Here is a 21,879-nt window from a genome sequence, read left to right as displayed (position 1 = left end):
TTTCTTTCTTTCTTTCTTTCTTTCTTTCTTTCTTTCTTTCTTTCTTTCTTTCTTTCTTTCTTTCTTTCTTCTTTCTTTCTTTCTTTTTTTGTAATCAGCACTAGATTGTGTTGCCATTAACTGAGATGAGAAAGACTAACTGTTTTTCTGAAAATGCAACATTCTGTTTTAGATTTTTAAAGTAAGAATTGTCTATTATTTGACTGCCTGGGTGTTGTTTTCTCAGCACCCAAATCCCTTGCTTTCATAAGCACCCTAAACTGTTGGTCAGGTCCCTTTTTCCCTGACAACAGCTCATACTGTTTCAAGATGCTATTCTTACTTCTGGCTCTAAGATGTAGCCCAGACCCACACTAGTCATAAACTTCCATTTCTCACTACCATTTACCCTTTCAATGTTGGATGTGATTCATTTTTAACCAATAAGCCTAGAGAAAACTTTGTTTTAAAAGATGTTATTTATATATTTGAGAGAGAGAGAAGGAGAGAGTGTGTGCGTGCGTACAAGTGGGGGGAGGAGCAGAGGGAGAGACTCTTTAAGCAGACTCCCCATTGAGTGTGGAGCCCCATGTGAGGCTCCATCTCATGACCCATGAGATTATGACCTGAGCCGAAACCAAGAATCCAATGCTTAGCTGAATGAGCCCACCCAGGTGCCCCTCTGGAGAAAACTTTTAATGAGGGTTTATGGGGAATGAAACTTCTTTGCCTGTCTAAAAAAGCTTCCAAAAACAACTCTACATCTCTCTGGATGAAGAAAAGTGTTACAAGAACTACTCACGTTACTTAGCTAAATTCTGTCAGAGGAGGACACTGCTTACACTAAATCTCTACCATCATATGACATATTACCAAAGAGCGGTCTTAATGCCTCCCATGTAAACAACCTGAAAATAGTCAATATTAGCAAGTGAGTGTCTACTGAAGTCATCTTCCTCTCAGGAATACAAAGTTCTCATTTGTCCAAGAAGCATGACTGCTGGCAAACTGGGAGCCTGTCCAAGAGTCATTGAAATAGGACAAGATAAAGTCAAGTTGCAAAGACCTTAACATTTTTCCACTGTTGTGTGAGAATAAATGCAAATTTTTCTCCCCAAAGACAAAGTAGAAGGCCAAGGTAATTGCTAGTATTCATCTTGTGACCATAAGAGGAAGCCAGTCTTAAGAAAAGCTGAGTGAGAGACGGAAAGAAATTAGGTCTCTATGTCACTGTTGAACTGCTGAATCAAACCAACCCTGAAGCTGTTCCTAACTCTGATGTGTAGTCTTTTATTGCCTAAGCCATCTGGAGTTGATGTTTCTGCAATTTATAAGAAAATAAAGTCTAACTGAAGCAATATAAAAAAAAGATATCATTCAGGCCATTGGAGATATATCTATGAAGCTTAGTACCACTCAGAAGAGAATTATAAGACATTATATTGTTACTCATTGTGAACTAACTGCAGTATTAAAGGCATGGACTTGAAAGAATACCAAGAGATGTATGTAGACATGGGAGAGCAGAATGTTTTTCTCTAATCACTATGTGAGAGTCATTTTGCTGCTTCCAAAGGCTGTGCAATTTCCAAACCCACTGGCAAGTTATCAGCAGAACAATTAGTTTGGGATTGGAAGTCTTTATAAAAATGTGGCTAAAAATAAATCATGTAGACATTCTTAATTCTCCTTTTTTATTGGAAAATTTAGTATGCTGGCATTTATCTTGCCTGAGGGGGTTATTATGATGGTTGCAGACATATTTGTATGCTTACTATTATTATACCATAGTTCAACCAGAAGTTGAAGAAGTACTTTATATTTTATATAATCTGAATGAAACCCACTATTTCTTATACCTTACACCTTTTTCTCTACCATACTTTTAGTCATCATTAAAAGTATTAATTGCTCAAATTAGAAAACATAATACTCTTCACATTATTTTAGCCACCAAGCTCTCTCCACTTAGCTTCCTGGATCTTCCAGGAGATTCATTTCCTCATCTTAATTTCCCTTTCACTGTCCATCTTCCTAACAGGTGCTATTCTTGGTACTTTCATTTCCCATCCAACTTTTTGGATGATCACCAAAATTATTATTTTAATTCATGTGATTTCCCTGCCTTAAAATATTAAAGTCCTTTTATCACTTGCAATATGAAATTTAAATTTCTTAGAATTTAACAAAAAGATCATGAACTCATGCTAACTTAATATGGATTAGGTGAGGTCACGAAATTATATTTCAGTCATAGGTATACCTTCTGGGTGATAAATGCAAGAATACTTTCAATAAATGTATATCTGAAATGGTGATAGCACTCATTGCCAGCCCTTCTCCCAATATTTTCTTGATGAGCAATCTTGTACAGTCACCTTGTAAGACCTTCTCCTGGTGTGTTGTCCTCTGTGCAGGGTTGTTTCACCTAGCTCCCCACAAGCAGGAGAGATAAAGTGTTTTCTAGAGAAACAAAAGCTGAAGGAGTTCATCACTGTGAGACCGACCTTAATGAAAATGTTAAAGCGAGTTCTTTAAGCTAAAACAAAAGAACATAAATTAGTAATAGGAAAACATAAAAGTAAAAAATCACCAGTAAAGGTAAATATATGGCTAAATTCAGAATACTCTAATGTTGTAATGGTGGTGGATAAATCACTCGTAACTCTAGTATGAATGTTAAAAGACAAAAGTATTAAAAATAACTAGAACTACAATAATTTGTTAATGGATACCAATATAGAAAGATGGAAACTGTGACTTCAAAATCGTAAAATATGTGTGGTGGGAAGGTAAAAATGTACAGTTTTTGTATGTGTTTGAATCCTACTTTTTATAGCTTAAAATAGACTCTTACAAATAAAAGATGTTTTATATAAGCCTCATGGAAACCACAAAGCAAAAACATATAGTCTATAGAAAAAAATAAAGAGAAATGAATCAAAGCATGTACTACACAAAATCATGAAATCACAATGGAAGAGAACAAGAGAAGTACAAGGGAACAAAGAGATTACAAAAAAAAAAAAGACAAAATGGCAATAGTAAATTCAGACCTATCAATAATGACCTTAAATGCAAATAGACTAAATTCTCCAGTCAATATGCTGCCTAAATGAGACTCACCTCAACCTTAAGGACAAGCAGACTGAATGATGTAATGGAAAAAGATATCCTATGCATATGGAAACTAAAGGAAAACAGGGGTAGCTATACTTATTTCAGACAAAATAGACTTTAAGCCAAAGACAGTAATGAGAGACAAAGAAGTTCATTACATATTGGCAAAGGACTCAATTCATCAAGAGATATAACATTAGTAAATATTTATACAAACAACATGGGATCAACTAAATATATAAAGTAAATATTAATAGATCTGAAGATAGAGAATTACTGTAACACAATAATAGTAGAGAACTTCAAAACCTCATTTCAACAACAGATAGATAATCTAGTCAGAAAATCAGTAAGCAAACATTGGACTTAAACTATACATTAGATCAGATGGACCAAATAAACATTTATAAAATATTCCATCCAACAGCAAAGAATATACATTTTTCTTAAGCATAAATGGAACATTCTCCAGGATAGATCACAATAAAAGTCTAAGAAATTTAGGTAGATTGAAATCATATCAACCATTTTTTCCAATCATAATGGTATAAAACTAGAATAAATTGCAAGAAGAAAACTGACAATTCACAATTATGTGGATATTTAAAAACATGCTCTTAAAACCAAACCAAAACTAAACAAAACATGCTCTTGAACAACCAATGAGTCAAAGAAAAATTCAAAAAAGAAATAAAAAAGTATATTGAGACAAATGAATATGAAAATACAAAATACCAATACTTATGTAGCAAACTGAGGTCTAATAGGGAAGTTTATAATCATAAACATTGATGAAAAAGATCTCCAATAATAACCTATTTCTCAAGAAGCTAGAAAAGAAGAAAAAACTAAGCCCAAAGTTAGTAGAATGAAGGAAATAGCAAAGATCAGAGCAAAAGTAAATGAAATAGAGATCAGAAAAATAATAAAGACAATCAGTGAAACTAACAGCTTTTTTTTTAATAAACAAAATAGACAAACCTTTAACTAAACTTGGGAAGACACAAAAGAAGACTCACATGAATGAAATCATACATAAAAAGGGAGCTAAAAAAGCTAATATCACACAAATGGAAAGGATAACAAGAGACTCTTATGAAGAACTATGTGTTAAAAAAAGGCACAGCCTAGAAGAGATGAGTAAATTTCCAGAGACGTAAAATGTTCCAAGATTGAGTCATGAGGAAATAGAAAATCTGAACAGACTAATTAGTAGTAAGAAAATTGAATCAGTAATTAAAAACCTCCCAACAAACAAAGTTCAGGACCAGATGGCTTCAACTGGCGAATTCTACCCATCATTTAAAGAAGAAATAATCCCAATCCTTCTCAAACTCTTCCAAAAAAACAAGAGTTGAGAATACTTCCAAACAACTTTTTGAGGCCAAATATACATTCTTAAATACTTAGTAATCCATTTAACCAAAGAGTAAAAAATTTGTACACTGGGAACTAGAGATATTGATAAAGAAGTTGAAGACACAAATAAATGGAAATATATTCCACTCTCATGGATTAGAAGAATTAATATTGTTAAAATGTCCATATTACCCAAAGTGATACATAGATTCAGTGCAATCTCTATGAAAATTAAATGGTGTATTTGACAGAAATTAAAAAAAGTTCTAAAATTTGTTTGGAACAACAAAAACCCAAACAGCCAAACAATTGTAAGAAAAAACAAAGCTGGAGCCATCACATCCTCTGATTTTAAGATGGATTACAAAGCTATTGTAATCAAAATAGTATGGTAGTGGCATAAAAATAGGCACAGAAATTAATGGAACAGAAAAGACAGCACAGACATAAACCCACATATATGTGATTAATTAATTTATGACAAGGGAGTCAAGAATATACAATGGGATAAAGATAGTTTCTCTAATAAATTGTGCTGGGAAAACTGGATAGCCAATGCAAATGAATAAAAGGGGATCCTTATCTTATAGTTTACATAAAAATCAACTTAAATCTTCTGGAATAAAACACAGGGAGAAAGTACCTTGACATTCATCTTGACAATGATTTTTTTTTCTTTTTTCTTTTTGGATTTAACACCAAAAGCAGAGGCAGAAAAAGCAAAAATAAACAAGTGGGACTACAGTAAGCTAAAAAAGCTGCACAGCAAAAGAAACCATCAATAAAATGAAAAGCAACCTATGGAATAAGAGAAAATATTTACAAGTCATATATCTGATAAGAGGTTATTAGGGAAATATATAAGATCTTATACAACTCAATAGCAAAAAAAAAAAATTCTGATTAAAAATGGGCAAAGAAACTGAACAGACATTTTTCCAAAGAACACATACAAATGGACAATTTGTACAAGAAAAGGTGTTCAACATCACTAATCATCATGGAAATGCAAATCAAAACCACTATAATATCTATCACCTTACACCTATTAGAATAGCTTTCATCAAAGACAGAAGATAACAAGTGTTGGTGAGGATGTGGAGAAAGGTGAACACTTGTGCACTGTTGGTGGAAATGTAAGTTGATACAGCTACTATAAAAACCATTATGGAGGTTCCCCCAAAATCAAAAATAAAATTACTATATGATCCAGCGATCCCACTTTTGGGTACATATCCAAAGGAAATGAAATCAGGTTATCAAAAAGATATCTACACAGCTATGTTCATTGCATGGCTATTATCCATAATAGCCTACATTGGAAACAATCTAAACTCCAACAATAAATGGTTTATGTATATGTAAAACCCGTAGAGAGAGAGCAAGAGGGAGAGAGAGCCAGAGAGAGTGAGAGAGAGCAAGAGAGAAATATTATTCATCCAGGAGAAATAAGGAAATTTTGCCTTTTGCAACAACGTGGTTGTACTTTTATTACACTATACTAAGTGAAATAAATCAGACAGAAAGACAAATACTGTATGAGCTCAATTATATGTGGAATCTAAACATCAAGTCATAGATAAAGAGACTAACAAGGAGGTTTTCAGGGGTTGGGAACTGGGGGAAACTGGGGGTTATTTAAGGAGAACAACTTCCTGTTATAAGATGAATAAATTCTGGGGTTTTAATGTACAGAATGGTGATTTTAGTTAACGCTACTCTATTATATACTTGAAAGTTGCTAAAAGATTAAGTATTAAATGTTCTTACAACAAAAAAAGAAATGGTTATTATGTAACATGATGATGGTGTTGGTAAACATTATATGTGTATAAAATAAACAAGTTGTACACCTTAAACTCACCCAATATTATATGTCACATGTATCTCATTGAAGCCTGGAAACAAGAGTAATAAATTAAAAAGGAAAAGATCAATCCTTATTTGTTTACAAAAATAAAATCATCCATTAATTACTAATTTTAAAATGTTCATTTTGCTGGAATTAGAGAACAGCAAATTAAAACAACAAACTTTTTTTAAAGGAATACCATTATAAGAGCTACATAGGAAAGTGAAGAATGTTATAGACATTCCATGTGCTTATTCATTCAATGTCTTTCCCATTAGACTGTAATGTCTGTGAGAACAGAGGTCATATCTATTTTATTTATTTCTGAATCTTGAGAATTTTGCAAATAGTAAGGCTTTAATTAATAATAATTAAAACAGGAGGCATAGCAAGATGGCAGAGGAATAGGAGACCTAAATTTTGTCTGGTGCCAGAAATTCAGCTAGATAGGTATCAAATCATTCTGAACACCTACAAACTCAACAGGAGACTGAAGAAAAGAATAGCAGCAACTCTCTGAACAGAAAAGCGACCACTTTCTGGAAGGTAGGACATGCGGAGAAGTGAATCTGAGGTTGGGAAGATAAACCTCCGGCGGAGGAAGCCTCCATCAGCTGGCTACTGGCAAGTGGTAGAGCAGTGGGGCACAAAATCGGAACTTTTAGAAGTCTGCTCCACTGAGGAACGTTGCTCCAGTGGCTAAGTGGGGGGTGGGACCCTCATTGGGACAGTGTGATCTCAGGACCCTCGGGGTCACAGAAAGACCGGGGGTGCCTGAGTGTGGCAGAGCTCCCAGGTACTGGAAAAGGGAAGCCAGCTGCAGAGATGGAGCTGAGGAGTGGGCTCTCAGCTCAGGGTTGCCATAAACTGTGATCCGCAGCACAGTCAGACCACTGCTCCTCCAACAGGGACACAACAAGCAGCAGATCTGGGGAGACTCCCCTTCCTCCCCCAGGAGAAGTGGTGCAGGAGTGCACTGCAGGAATCTGCTGGGTTTAGAGACTCCAAATAGGGTTGTGTGCCAGATAGAAATGCTCAGTCACAGGCCGGGTGAGCACGGAGTGTGACTGGAAACCAGGGAGACAGGAGAGACTGACTGGTTTTCTCTGGAGGCTCACTGAGGAGTGGAGCCCCAAGGTCCCGGCTCCTCCAGGTGGAGATTGGGAGGCCACCATTTTCACTCTCATCTTCCAAAGCTGTATGGAAAGCTTGCAGGGAACAAAAGCCCCCGAGAGCAAACCCGAGCAGATTAATTAGCCAGCCTCCAGGGCTGGGCAATTCTGCCTCAGGCAAAGACATTTGAGGACCACTGCAACAGCACCTTCCCCCAGAAGATCAGCAAGAAGAGCCAGCCAAGACCAAGTTTACTGATCAAAAAGAATGGCAGAATGCCAGCAAGAGGGGAATACTGCACATAGAATTCATGGCTTTTCCCCCATGATTCTTTAGTCTTTCAAAGTTAATTTTTTTCTTTTTTTCTTTTTCTATTTTTTTTAAATTTTTCTTTTTCCTTTTTCAACCAAGAGATTTATCAACCTCTTTTTTTAAAATCTTTTTTATTTTTCATTTTAGAGTCAGACCAAATATAACCTAAATCTCTAGTGTATGGCTTTGTTCTAGTCTCCTGCCTGATCACATTCTCCCGCCTTCTTTAATATTTTCTCTTCTTTCTCTTTTCACCCAACTTCTTATCTTATTAATTCCTTTTATAAAATCTTTTATAATTTTCATCTTTACAATCATATTCCATCCCTTCATCACATTTACCCTTATTTTTGTAGATATATGTGTTTCTTTCTTTAAAATTTTGGGAGACACTTTCTTCTAACAGACCAAAATACACCCAAATCTAGTGTGTGGCACTGATCTATTCACCAGCCTAATCATATTTGATCATATTCTTTTTTTTTTCTTTTTCTTTTTTTTCCCTCTCTTTTCTTTCTTTCCCTTTCTTTTCCCCTGGTTTCAAGTCTCTTCTGATTTCTTTAGTGTATATTTTTCTGGGGACATTGCTACCCTGTTAGCATTTTGTTCTCTCATTCATTTTTCTCCTCTGAACAAAATGACAAGATGGAAAGAATCGCCTTAAAAAAAAAAAAACGAGTAAATACTGACTGCCAGGGACCTAATCAATATGGACATTAGTAAGATGTCAGAACTAGAGTTCAGAATGACGATTATAAAGATACTAGCTGGGCTTGAAAAAAGCATGGAAGATACTAGAGAAACATTTTCTGGAGAAATAAAAGAACTAAAATCTAAACAAGTCAAAATCAAAAAGGTTATTAGTGAGGTGCAATAAAAAATGGAGGCTCTAACTGCTAGGATAAATGAGGCAGAAGAGGGAATTAGTGATATAGAAGACCTAATGATGGAAAATAAAGAAGCTGAGAAAAAGAGAGATAAACAACTACTGGATCATGAGGGCAGAACTGGAGAGATAAGTGATACAATAAGATGAAACAACATTAGAATAATTGGGATCCCAGAAGAAGAAAAAACAGAGAGAGGGGTAGAAGGTATATTGGAGCAAATTATAGCAGAGAACTTCCCTAATTTGGGGGAGGAAAAAGGCATCAAAATCCAGGAGGCACAGAGAACCCCTCTCAAAATCAGTAAAAATAGGTCAACACCCCAACATCTAATAGTAAAACTTATGAGTCTCAGAGACAAAGAGAAAATCCTGAAAGCAGCTCAGGACAAGAGGTTTGTAACTGACAATGGTAGAATCATTAGATTGGCAACAGACCTATCCATAGATACCTGGCAGGCCAGAAAAAAACCTGGCATGATACATTCAGAGCACTAAATGAGAAAAATAGGCAGCCAAGAATACTATATCCAGCTAGGATGTCATTGAAAATTGAAGGAGAGATAAAAAGCTTCCAGGACAAACAAAAACTAAAAGAATTTGCAAACACAAAACAAGCCCTAGAAGAAATATTGAAAGGGGGCCTCTAAGCAAAGAGAGAGCCTAAAAGTAACATAGACCAGAAAGAAACACGGACAATATACAGTAACACTCACCTTACAGGCAATACAATGGCACTAAATTCATACCTTTCAATGGTTACCCTAAATGCAAATGGGCTAAATGCCCCAATCAAAGACACAGGCTATCAGACTGGATTAAAAAAAAAAAAAACATCGATATGCTGTCTGCAAGAGGCTCATTTTAGACCCAAAGAGACTGCCAGATTGAAAGTGAAGGAGTGGAAAACCATTTACCATGCTAATGGACACCAAAAGAAAGCTGGGGTGGCAATCCTTATATCAGACAAATTAGATTTTAAACCAAAGACTATAATAAGGGATGAGGAAGGACACTATATCCTACCTAAAGGGTCTATCCAACAAGAAGATCTAACAATTGTAAATATCTATGCCCCTAACATGGGAGCAGCAAATTATATAAGCTAATTAATAACAAATTCAAAGAAACACATTGACAGCAATGCAATAATAGTAGGGAACATTAACACCCCCCTCATTGAAATGGACAAATCATCTAAGCAAAAGATCAACAAGGAAATAAAGACTTTAAATGACACACTGGACCAAATGGACTTCACAGATATATTCAGAACATTCCATCCCAAAGCAACAGTATACACATTCTTCTCTAGTGCCCATGGAACATTCTCCAGGATAGATCACATCCTAGGCCACTAATCAGATCACAACTAGTACCAAAAATTTGGGATCATTCCCTACATATTTTTGGGCCACGATGCTTTGAAACTAGAACTCAATTACAAGACAAAAGTTGGAAAGAACTCAATTACATGAAGGCTAAAGAGCATCCTACTGAAGAATGAATGGGTCAACCAGGAAATTAAAGAAGAATTAAAAAAATCCATGGAAACAAATGAAGATGAAAACACAACTGTTCAAAATCTTTTGGATCCAGAAAGGTGGTCCTAAGAGGAAATTATATAGCAATACAAGGCTTTCTCAAGAAACAAGAAAGGTCTCAAATACACAACCTAACCCTACACCTAAAGGAGCTGGAGAAAGAATAGCAAATAAAGCCTAAACCCAGCAGGAGAAGAGAAATAATAAAGATCAGAGCAGAGATCAATGAAATAGAAACCAAAAGAACAGTAGAACAGATCAATGAAACTAGAAGCTGGTTCTTTGAAAGAATTAACAAGACTGATAAACCCCTGGCCAGGCTTATAAAAAAGAAAAGAGAAATGACCCAAATAAATACAATCATGAATGAAAGAGGAGAGATCACAACCAACACCAAAGAAATGCAAACAATTTAAAGAACATATTATCAGCAACTATATGACAGCAAATTAGATAATCTGGGAGAAATGGATACATTCCTAGAGATGTATCAACTACCAAAACTGAACCAGGAAGAAATAGAAAACCTGAACAGACGCATAAACAGTAAGGTATTGAAGCAGTCATCAAAAATCTCCCAACAAACAAAAGTGCAGGGCAAGAAGGTTTCCCAGGGAAATTCTACCAAACATTTAAAAAGAATTAATACCTATTCTTCTGAAGCTGTCTCAAAAAATACAAATGGAAGGAAAACTTCCAAACTCATTTTATGAGGCCACCACTACCTTGATCCCAAAACTAGACAAAGACCCCATCAAAAAGGAGAATTACAGATCAATATCCCTGATGAACATGGATGCAAAAATTCTCACCAAAATACTAGCCAATAGGATCCAACAGTACATTAAAAGGATTATTCACCATGACCAAGTGGGATTTATCCCTGGGCTGCAAGGTTGGTTCAACATCCACAAAACAATCAATGTGATACAATACATTCATAAAAGAACAAGAACCATATGATCCTCTCAATAGATGCAGAAAAAGCTTTTGACAAAGTACAGCATCCTTTCTTGATCAAAACTCTTCAGAGTGTAGGGATAGAGGGCACATACCTTAATATCTTAAAAGCCATCTATGAAAAACCCACAGCGAATATCATTCTCAATGGGGAAAAACTGAGAGCTTTCCCCTTAAGGTCAGGAATACAGCAGGGATGTCCACTATCACCACTGCTATTCAACAAAGTACTAGAAGTCCTAGCCACAGCAATCAGACAACAAAAAGAAATCAAAGGCATCCGAATAAGAAAGAAGAAATCAAACTCTCACTCTTTGCAGATGATATGATACTTTATGTGGAAAACCCAAAAGACTCCACCCCAAAACTGCTAGAACTCATACAGGAATTCAGTAAAGTGGCAGGATATAAAATCAATGCATATAAATCAGTGGCATTCCTATACACCAAAACAAGACAGAAGAAAGAGAAATTAAGGAGTCGATCCCATTTACAATTGCACCCGAAACCATAAGATACCTAGGAATAAATCTAACCAAAGAGGCAAAGAATCTGTACTCAGAAAACTATAAAATACTCATGAAAGAAATTGAGGAAGACACAAAGAAATGGAAAAATATTCCATGTTCATGGTTTGGAAGAAAAATATTGTGAATATGTCAATGCTACCTAGTGCAATCTACACATTCAAAGCAATCCCTATCAAAATACCATCCACTTTTTTCAAAGAAATAGAACAAATAATCCTAAAATCTGTATGGAACCATAAAAGACCCAGAATAGCCAAAGGAATGTTGAAAAAGAAAACCAAAGCTCGTGGCATCACAATTCCGGATATCAAGCTCTATTTCAAAGCCGTAATCATCAAGACAGTATAGTACTGTCACAAAATCAGACACATTGATCAGTGGAACAGAATAGAGAGCCCAGAAATGGACCCTCAACTCTATGGTCAACTCATCTTTGACAAAGCAGGAAAGAATGTTCAGTGGAAAAAAGACAGTCTCTTCAACAAGTTGTGTTAAGAAAATTGGACAGCCACGTGCAGAAGAATGAAACTGGACCATTTCCTTACACCACACACAAAAATAGACTCCAAATGGTTGAAAGACCTCAATGTGAGACAGGAGTCCATCAAAAACCTAAAGGAGAACAAGGCAGCCACCTCTTCGACCTCAGCCGAAGCAACTTCTTCCTAGAAACATCGCCAAAGGCAAGGGAAGCAAGGGCAAAAATGAACTATTGGGACTTCATCAAAATAAAACGCTTTTGCACAGCAGAGGAAATGGTCAACAAAACCAAAAGACAACCGACAGATATTTGCCAATGACATATCACATAAATGACTAGTGTCCAAAATCTAGAAAGAACTTATCAAATTCAACACCCGAAGAACAAAGAATCCAATCAAGAAATATGTGGAAGACATGAACAGACATTTTTCCAAAGAAAACCTCCAAATGGCCAACAGACACTCGAAATAGCGCTCAACATCACTCAACATCAGGGAAATCCAAATTAAAACCTCAATGAGATAACCCCTACACCAGTCAGAATGGCTAAAATTAACAAGTCAGAAAACGACTGATGTTGGCAAGGATGCGGAAAAAGGGGAACCCTCCTACATTGTTGGTGGGAATGCAAGCTGGTGCAGCCATTCTGGGAAACAGTATGGAGGTTCCTCAAAAAGTTGAAAAAAGAGCTACCCTATGACTCAGCAATTGCACTAGTGGGTATTCACCCCAAAGATACAAATATAGTGATCCAATGGGGTACATGCACCCCAATGTTTATAGCAGCAATGTCTCTAATAGCCAAACTATGGAAAGAGCCAAGTTGTCCATCAACAGATGAATGGATAAAGAAGAAGTGGTATATATATACACAATGGAATATTATGCAGCCATCAAAAAAATAAAAACCAAAATCTTGCCATTTGTAATGACTTGGATGGAACTAGAGGGTATTATGCTAAGCGAAATAAGTCAATCAGAGAAAGACATATATCATATGATCTCACTGATATGAGGAATTCTTAATCTCAGGAATCAAACTGAAGGTTGCTGGAGTGGTTGGGGTCGGAAAGATGGTGTGGCTGGGTGATAGATATTGGGGAGGCTATGTGCTATGGTGAGCGCTGTGAATTGTGTAAGACCAATGAATCACAGACCTGTACCTCTGAAACAAACAATACATTATATGTTAAAAAAAAAAAGAAGAAGATAGTAGAATGGGAAAAATGACAGGGGGGAAATTGGAAGAGGAGATGAACCATGAGAGACTACGGACTCTGAGAAGCAAACAGAGGGTTCTAGAGGGGAGGGGAATGGAGGGATGGGTTAGCCTGCTGATGGGTATTAAAGAGGGCACATATTGAATGGTGCACTGGGTGTTATACACAAACAATGAATCATGGAACACTACATCAAAACTAATGATGTAATGTGTGGTGATTAACATAACTTAATAAAATAAAATAAAATAAATAAATAAATAATAATTAAAACAATTCAATTGAGTAAGTTTTGACACATCTCTACTAAATTAATAGATGCTACTCAGCATCCTCTAGGCTTCACAGAAATTATCTGAAGATTCTCATTCATTCAACAATCCTTTGTAAGGATCCTTTTTGAATTGAGATATACTTGACAAATAACATTGTGTAAGTTTAAGGTGTACACAAGTTGATTTGATATACTTATATATTGTAATATGATTATCAACATAATGTTAGCTAAGATTACTATCATGTCGGGTGCCTGGGTGGCTCAGTTGGTTGAGCGACTGCCTTCAGCTCAGGTCATGATCCTGGAGTCCCAGGATCGAGTCCCACATCAGGCTCCCTGCTCAGCAGGGAGTCTGCTTCTCCCTCTGACCCTCCCCCCTCTCATGTGCTCTCTCTCTCATTCTGTCTCTCAAATAAATAAATAAAATCTTAAAAAAAAAGATTACTATCATGTCACGTAATTACCATTTCTTTTTTTGTGATGAGAACATTTAAGATTTACTGTATTAGCACCTTTCAGGAATACAAATAAAAGTATTGTTAACTATAATCACAATGCTGTGCATTAGATCCTCAGAGCTTATTCACCTCCTAAGAGCAAGTTTGTATCTTTGACCAACATCTCCCAATTCCCCTAACCCCCAGGCTCTGGTAATCACCATTCTACTCTCTTTCTATCTGATTAGCTTTGCAGATTCCACATGTAAGTGAGATAATACAGTATTTGTGTTTCTCTAACTTATAGGTTTTAGCATAATAACATCAAAGTCCACCCTATTTATTGCTAATGGCATGATTTCCTTTTTTTCATGGCTGAATAATATTCCAGCGCATGTGTGTGTATGTGTGTATACCACAAATATTGTTTGTTTGTTTGTTTTCTGCTAAAGGACAGGTGAGATTTTATTAGATTTAACAGTGTGTGTTCCAGGGATAATGAAGACAATGATTTGGTTGAAATGGCAGACTGGTTCTGTGGAGTCATATCAGATAAGGTTGAAAAGTAAATTGAATACATATAATAATGGACCTTAAAGTTTAGTTTCATAATTTTGAGAACATTGTGAAAACAAGGGAGAATCACAGAAAAGTATTATGGAGGAGAAAAGAACCTCAGCCACCCAATTCAGTGAATGAAAATAACTGTTTCTACCATGTGATAATTTTTGTTTTAAGTGCTGGAGTGAATACAAAGATGAGCAAGAAACAGTTTCTAAGTGAGAGTGTTAAGACAACTTTCAGCTCCAGGATTCTACAATAAAATTGCTCTTATTGGACAATTATTCTGTATGCAAATGTTGGATAGATGAAACATGAGAAGAAGGGAAGTAGAAATGACAACAATAAATGTACACAAATGAGACACAGGAATGGTTGGCAGTAAAACTGAAGGTACATGATAGCAAAAAATGATGCTTTGAAAGAAGGCATTTTAACTTTCCACCAATTAATCACTTATAGTTAATGGTCTGAGCATTAGTTTCTTCTCATGTACATTTCTTTATTTTCCTCACTAGATCACCAGACTACCTGAAAGTTGGACATCATATATTAAAACTTGCCTTCCTTGCAATGTTTACCACAGTATCTTAAGAATAGTAAGTATTGAAAAGTGCTGCTTAATTCATATAAAGAATATTTAGGGGAACCTGGATGGCTCAGTTGGTTAAGCGACTGCCTTCGGCTCAGGTCATGATCCTGGAGTCCCAGGATTGAGTTCCCTATCAGGTTCCCTGCTCAGTGGGAGTCTGCTTCTCCCTTTGACCCTCCCCCCTCTCATGCTCTCTCTCTCTTTCTCATTCTCTCTCTCTCAAGTAAATAAAATAAAATATAAAAAAAAGAAAAAGAATATTTTAGCAATTTGAATTGATCAGGTTGGGATAAATGTAGACTCTGACAGAAAAAGTGTCATGAAAAGAAATAGAATTATTTAACTGGTGAGAGTGCAGAAAGTTTTCATTTATTGAAAAGGGAAATGTAAAGTTAGAGAAAAGATTATATAAACTTTTTATGTTTAATATATAATTTTGATACATAAAATATGATTATATAACTAATAGAATAATTATCTTCTTCTTGATTATTGGCAATTTTACTTGATGAGCTGTTTGAAGAAAAGGCCAAATCTCTTCTATATAACATCTTAAAAATTGTTAGTTTGAATGCTAAATGACAGTAACAATTCATTTAATACCTTTCAAAATACACACAAATTCAAACAATATTAACATCTAAGGCAATTTCTTATTAATCAAGCTAGGACAGAGATGTGCATAACATTTCAGTAGTATACATACATAGGTCAAACTCTTCATGTCTTCAGAGACTTTTTTTCTTTTTTGGAGTTTGAAGTGCCCCTTGGGCTTACAACAGCAGTTCTAGCCTCCTGAAATCAGTACCTCTAACACACACACTTTGAATTTGTAGACAGAAGATGTAGTGCAAAGGGGGTTAAAGAGAAGAGTTGCCAAGGACCGGGTATGAGATTTACATACAAACAGACACATAGGGAATGAGAACTAAAAGACATATGATCTTCATTTGATTAAATGAGTATTTACTAAATCTCCTACATCATTTTGTTCATAGGTAAAGCCTCCAATTAATCATGCACAGATAAACACACACTGCTGATAAAAATTTGCATTGCTGTATCTTCAGTTCTTGATAGACAGCTATTATACCTTTCAAATAAATGGCTTTGTTGAGAGTAAGAATAAACAGAGACAGTAGATGGGAAATCTAATGGAAAATCAACCTGTTGGAGCAATTTCTCCCATCTTCAATTAGAGCTACATTTCTTTTCAAGCAGGTTGTGTTTAGAAGGAATAAAATTCACTCTAGAGTGAATGTGCAAAAATAAAAACAAATAAATTTGGCTTTACAGAGTAGTTGATAGTCTTGAGGATAAAATAAGCCTTCCACTGCCAAGACATTCAGCTGATTGCCAAATTTGACCAAGGGTATCAGGGCAAATTTCTTGCCTTACATTGAAGTCATAGGATATTAAATGCATGCAGGACAGACAAAATTATGGATTTCAAACTTCCAAAAGTGTATAGTGAACAGTTCTACTTTTATTTATCTCTCTCAAGAAGATAAGGAAAGTAATTGCTCTTGACAGGATTTAAACCTCCAAAGGTAAGCTGGTTAAACTAATCCTCTGCTTCTATATATGCACCGTTTGTTAAAATTAAAGAGGTTACTTATTATCATGAAGACCAAAATTTTAATTATTTTCCTTTTTACACTTTCGTGCTATCCTTAAATTCTCATCTATTGTCATAATTAATGGATGGTCATTAAAGCAAAGCTCCACAATCAGAATCAGGCTCCAGAATCAGACACAACTAGACTTAAATATTTACTCTGTAATGTACAAACTCAAGACTGATGAGCTTCAAGAAAACACTTAACTTTTTTGTGCTTTAATTTCCTTATATTTAAAATGTAATAAGAAAAATGCTAATAATTTTGTGTGAAGTATTAAATAAATAATACAACTGATAACCCCCAAATGTAATATGGTTATTATTATACAATGAAAGACCACACATTTTTTTTTTTAACATCATGGAGTCATGATAGAAATGTATAATACATCACATATCCTCTTTATACTTTAAAGAATTGAGGTCAATTGCATTTATAAGATAATTTAAACAAGTCTTGAAAGGTTACAAGCTGCCACAATTATACTGGGACATTTTCTTACAAAGAAGAAAATGCGCTGGATGTGTGTGGCATTTCATTACTTACTCTTTAATATTATGCCTTCATATAAATAATCATTGGAAATTGAGTGTGAATTTGTTTTATCGTGTCTCTTTTTGTTGTTGTTGTTGTGTCATGTGTTATAAGTGGTTTGTGTGATGAGAAGACACTGATAAAGAAGGTAGAAAGCAAAGGAAAGAAGGTGGAAATCAATTAAACAGAGATTCTCAGAGTCTTCTCTTGAGTCCTCCTAAAAGCATCCTGAGGTCCAAGAGAACTTGTGGGGGCTCTGGGAGCATAGCCAAATGCAGTTGGCCACAAGTGTGAATGTCTATTTAAGTACTGCTTTAATGTGTCTAAAGGGAGGCAGACTTCCCATTTACTTTTTTGATCCTTGCTTTTTTAATAAAAATACCTTTTAGTTATATGGCCATACATATTCTGCAGCCTGTTTTCAAGAAACCACCACTCATACTTTAGAAGCTACTCAAAATACTGTACAAGACTGACTTGTCCAACTCAAACTTGCAAAGTGACAGCAGTATCACAACAGCATCCTATGTGCAAGAAATTCTGGTGTGATGAGAAAGCCCAAGATGGCCAGTCCACATATCCCAGTCCAGGATGATTTGAATATGGGCAAATTATTTCAGTCCGTCAGTTTCCATGAGGCTGTCCTAAACATACAGTAAGGAATGTGATGGTGTTTCTAATGCTACCACTATGAAGTCTAGCTCTGAGGAGCCTCAGTGGTCAGAGAGAGAGAGAGGCTCACATGCTATACAGATTTCCTAAAGTTCTCTTTAGGATTACCTCACCTTGTTGCCAGCCTTGTGCTGCTGGGCAGTCTGTGTATGAAAACATAAATTATTATAACATTTTTTTCTTTTGGGAAAAAAGAAAAAAACATACTTAAGATTTTATTAGATATTTGAATTCGTTATTTAAAGTAGTCTATGAATGAGAGATTATTTTGTGTACATAAAAATATATGACCCAGGTAATGATTTTATTTAATAAATCTGTTTTCTTTAGTAAAAGTAGTTGAGCTAACAGTAAATACAGCCCAGCTTCTTTGTCTCTTAGGGGTAAATGAGTCAATTGCATTTATCTATAATCTTCTAATGTAACTGTCTTGATAGAGGTGAAACAATCAGACATAGGTCAGCCAATGAAAGATAAGAGCCCTCCTTCCCTTTTCCTTTTCCTCCTCCTTCTCTTATTTTGTTTATGATGCTGTTTGCTCAATGTACTTGAATAGCATAAATGTGTTAAAAGAACTCAAGGAGCTAACTGGGTTAAAGAAGACAGAGTCCTTCTTTTCCTAAGGTGGGATTGTAACCTGCCACAGATAATATCTCATTTAACCACCTTCATGATTCCAATAACTGATTTTTATGAGTTCTTCCTTACTTATTCTTTTTATAATTTTCAAATCCCTAAGCTGTTCTTTTTTTATTTCCAAAAGTTCCAAAATACATTTTATCCAATCCAATCCTGAAGAACATTCTCATCGCAAAAAATTCATACTTTACTTTTTACTTCTAATCTGCACAATTCTTAAAAGACAGAAATATCCAATTTTTTCTGCTTTATCCAAGACAGTCTAAAATACATCTCTTTTCTTCCTATTCAGTTAACAATACTTGCATTATTACATTTAGTCTACATTTTAATTCTAATAACAAGAACATTTGACCATTACTGATATTTTTTTCTTGCATAAATTCTTACATATTGCACTTTGTATCTTAAAATTATTTCTTTTGTATACATACTTTTTTTTTTTTTATTTATTTGACAGAGAGAAAGCACAAGTAGGCAGAGCGGCAGGCAGAGGGAAGGGGAGAAGCAGGCTCTCTGTTGAGCAGGGAGCCCAATGCGGGGCTCGATCCCAGGACCCTGGGACCATGACCTGAGCCGAAGGCAGCCGCTTAACCGACTGAGCCACCCAGGTGCCCCCGATTTCTTTTGTATACATACTTTTAAAACTATTCTTCCCTACATATGTATTTTATACACGATTGATAGACTTGAATAAGAGAATAAATTTTTAACAAAGATTATCAGTTCTAATAATATTTAAGAAACTTGTCAATCTTTATTCCCTACCCCAAATTATTTTGTCAAGTGCAATATGCTACCCAAGCACTAGTAATTAACATATTTACCTGGGTAAGAGGAGGTACACTGGAGGTAGGCCAAGTTTCTATTTGTTTTGTTTCAGTATTTTTTCTCATTGGAAAGTCCAGAATTAAATATGCTTTCAATTGTAGAATTAGAGACAATAATAAGAGTTCACACAGAGATGAGTACACTTGCTCTGGAGTTCAGTAGTCTGTGCATTAAATTAAGACTCCACTCTAACTTACTTGTGTCTATTTAACAGCACAGTAACTGGTCACAGCTCTTCAGTGATGGTTGCTGCTACTCCAATTATTCCTACTACTGCTGTTAGTATTACCACTAAATCCATTCCCACTGAGTGCTCAGTAAAGTAAATGACTGTTTTTTTTTTTTTTAAGATTTTATTTATTTTTTGATAGAGAGACATAGTGAGAGGGAACACAAGCAGGGGGAGTAAGAGAAGGAGAAGCAGGCTCCGCGGGGCTCAATCCCAGGACCCTGGGATCATGAACTGAGCTGAAGGGAGACACTTAATGACTGAGCCACCCAGGCACCCCAGTGATTGTTTATTCTTGAAAATATATTCATTCTTGATCCCAGGGTCCTGGGATCGAGCCCCACGTCGGGCTCCCTGCTCGGCGGGAAGCCTGCTTCTCCCTCTCCCACTCCCCCTGCTTGTGTTCCCTCTCTCGCTGTGCCTCTCTCTGTCAAATAAATAAATAAAATCTTAAAAAAAAGAAAATATATTCATTCTTTAAGAATGAATATATTTTCTTTTTTTTAAGATTTTATTTATTTATTTGACAGAGAGAGGCACAGCGAGAGAGGGAACACAAGCAGGGGGAGTGGGAGAGGGAGAAGCAGGCTTCCCGCCGAGCAGGGAGCCCGACGTGGGGCTCGATCCCAGGACCCTGGGATCAAGAATGAATATATTTTCAAGAATAAACAATCACTGGGGTGCCTGGGTGGCTCAGTCATTAAGTGTCTCCCTTCAGCTCAGTTCATGATCCCAGGGTCCTGGGATTGAGCCCCGCGGAGCCTGCTTCTCCTTCTCTTACTCCCCCTGTTTTGTTTCCCTCCCCCTTGTCCCTCTCTTTTTCAAAAAAATAAAAAAAAATTTAAAAATTAAAAAAAAATAAAAAAAAAAAAAGAAAATATATTCATTCTTAAAGAAAGACAAACACTTTATTGATTATGAATGGAAAATTTGACAGTTATTTTCTGAAACAAATTAGAATATTAGAAAGTTTATAGTAAAAATGCTCACAATATTTAAATGTTACTGTTGTTTTGATTTTCTACTGTCTATTAAGATTTCTGTTTTTAGTAAAAATGCTCACAATATTTAAATGTTACTGTTGTTTTGATTTTCTACTGTCTATTAAGATTTCTGTTTTTAGTAAAAATGCTCACAATATTTAAATGTTACTGTTGTTTTGATTTTCTACTGTCTATTAAGATTTCTGTTTTTAAGTTTACTATTGTGTAGCTTTTGTTTCTTGAAATATGTAATTACTTATACTATGTTATTTCTTTTAAGTTTAAATTCCTCAAGATATATTAAATTACTGTAGCACTTGTATACCTTTATCAATATTCTGTTTCCAATACAAACAATATATTCTACATTTGTATAGGGAAATCAACATGAGAATGAAGCTGCTTTCCCCCAGTCACCAGAGTGATATAAATGACTTTCATTTATATGCCTTTCCAAGACACTTTGGCAATAGTAAGGAAGATGGTTGTACATGTTATAGAATCTTTGGGGCCTCTTAATACTTTCTAACATAATACAGGATTTAAAATGCTACCCTTCCTCCATTTCTCTTTCATGGTCTATAATTAAGTAAATTGATATATACAGTGAGACTTTGATGGTGTCCTTTCTCCATGCTCCAGCCTTCTGTCAGTACAGAAATTTACTTTGCCAAGCAGAAATGCAGTTCTCAGAAGACAGGAAAAATTCTGGGCTTATACAGAGCATCTCTAGGTATAGTATGAAAATATTTCCAACATACCTTGCCATGACTTTGGTTGTGATCAGTTATACATCCAATTGCTGGGATCCAATATCAGTTTTTTACTTAGATAGAGGTTCTTTACTCCAATTTCCTAATATCTCCTCCATCTTAACTGTTTCTTAGATTTTATATCTTCTCCTTGTATACTTGCAATGCCTAGTTTATAATAACCTTTTTATAATTTCAAACAATATATAAGCTACTTTATAAATGTATTCTAGTATATGATGTTATGTATTATACTGATGATTGATAATTATATTCAGGTTTAACAACAAACCTGCATATATCAGCTAGATTCTATATCTTTTTTTTTTCTTACACTGTTGGTGGGAATGCAAACTGGTGCAGCCACTCTGGAAAACAGTATGGAGGTTCCT

This window comes from Neomonachus schauinslandi, chromosome 4 (assembly GCF_002201575.2).
Source record: "Neomonachus schauinslandi chromosome 4, ASM220157v2, whole genome shotgun sequence".
In the NCBI taxonomy this organism is placed as follows: Eukaryota; Metazoa; Chordata; class Mammalia; order Carnivora; family Phocidae; genus Neomonachus; species Neomonachus schauinslandi.
Note: the sequence above shows the minus strand (reverse complement) of the source record.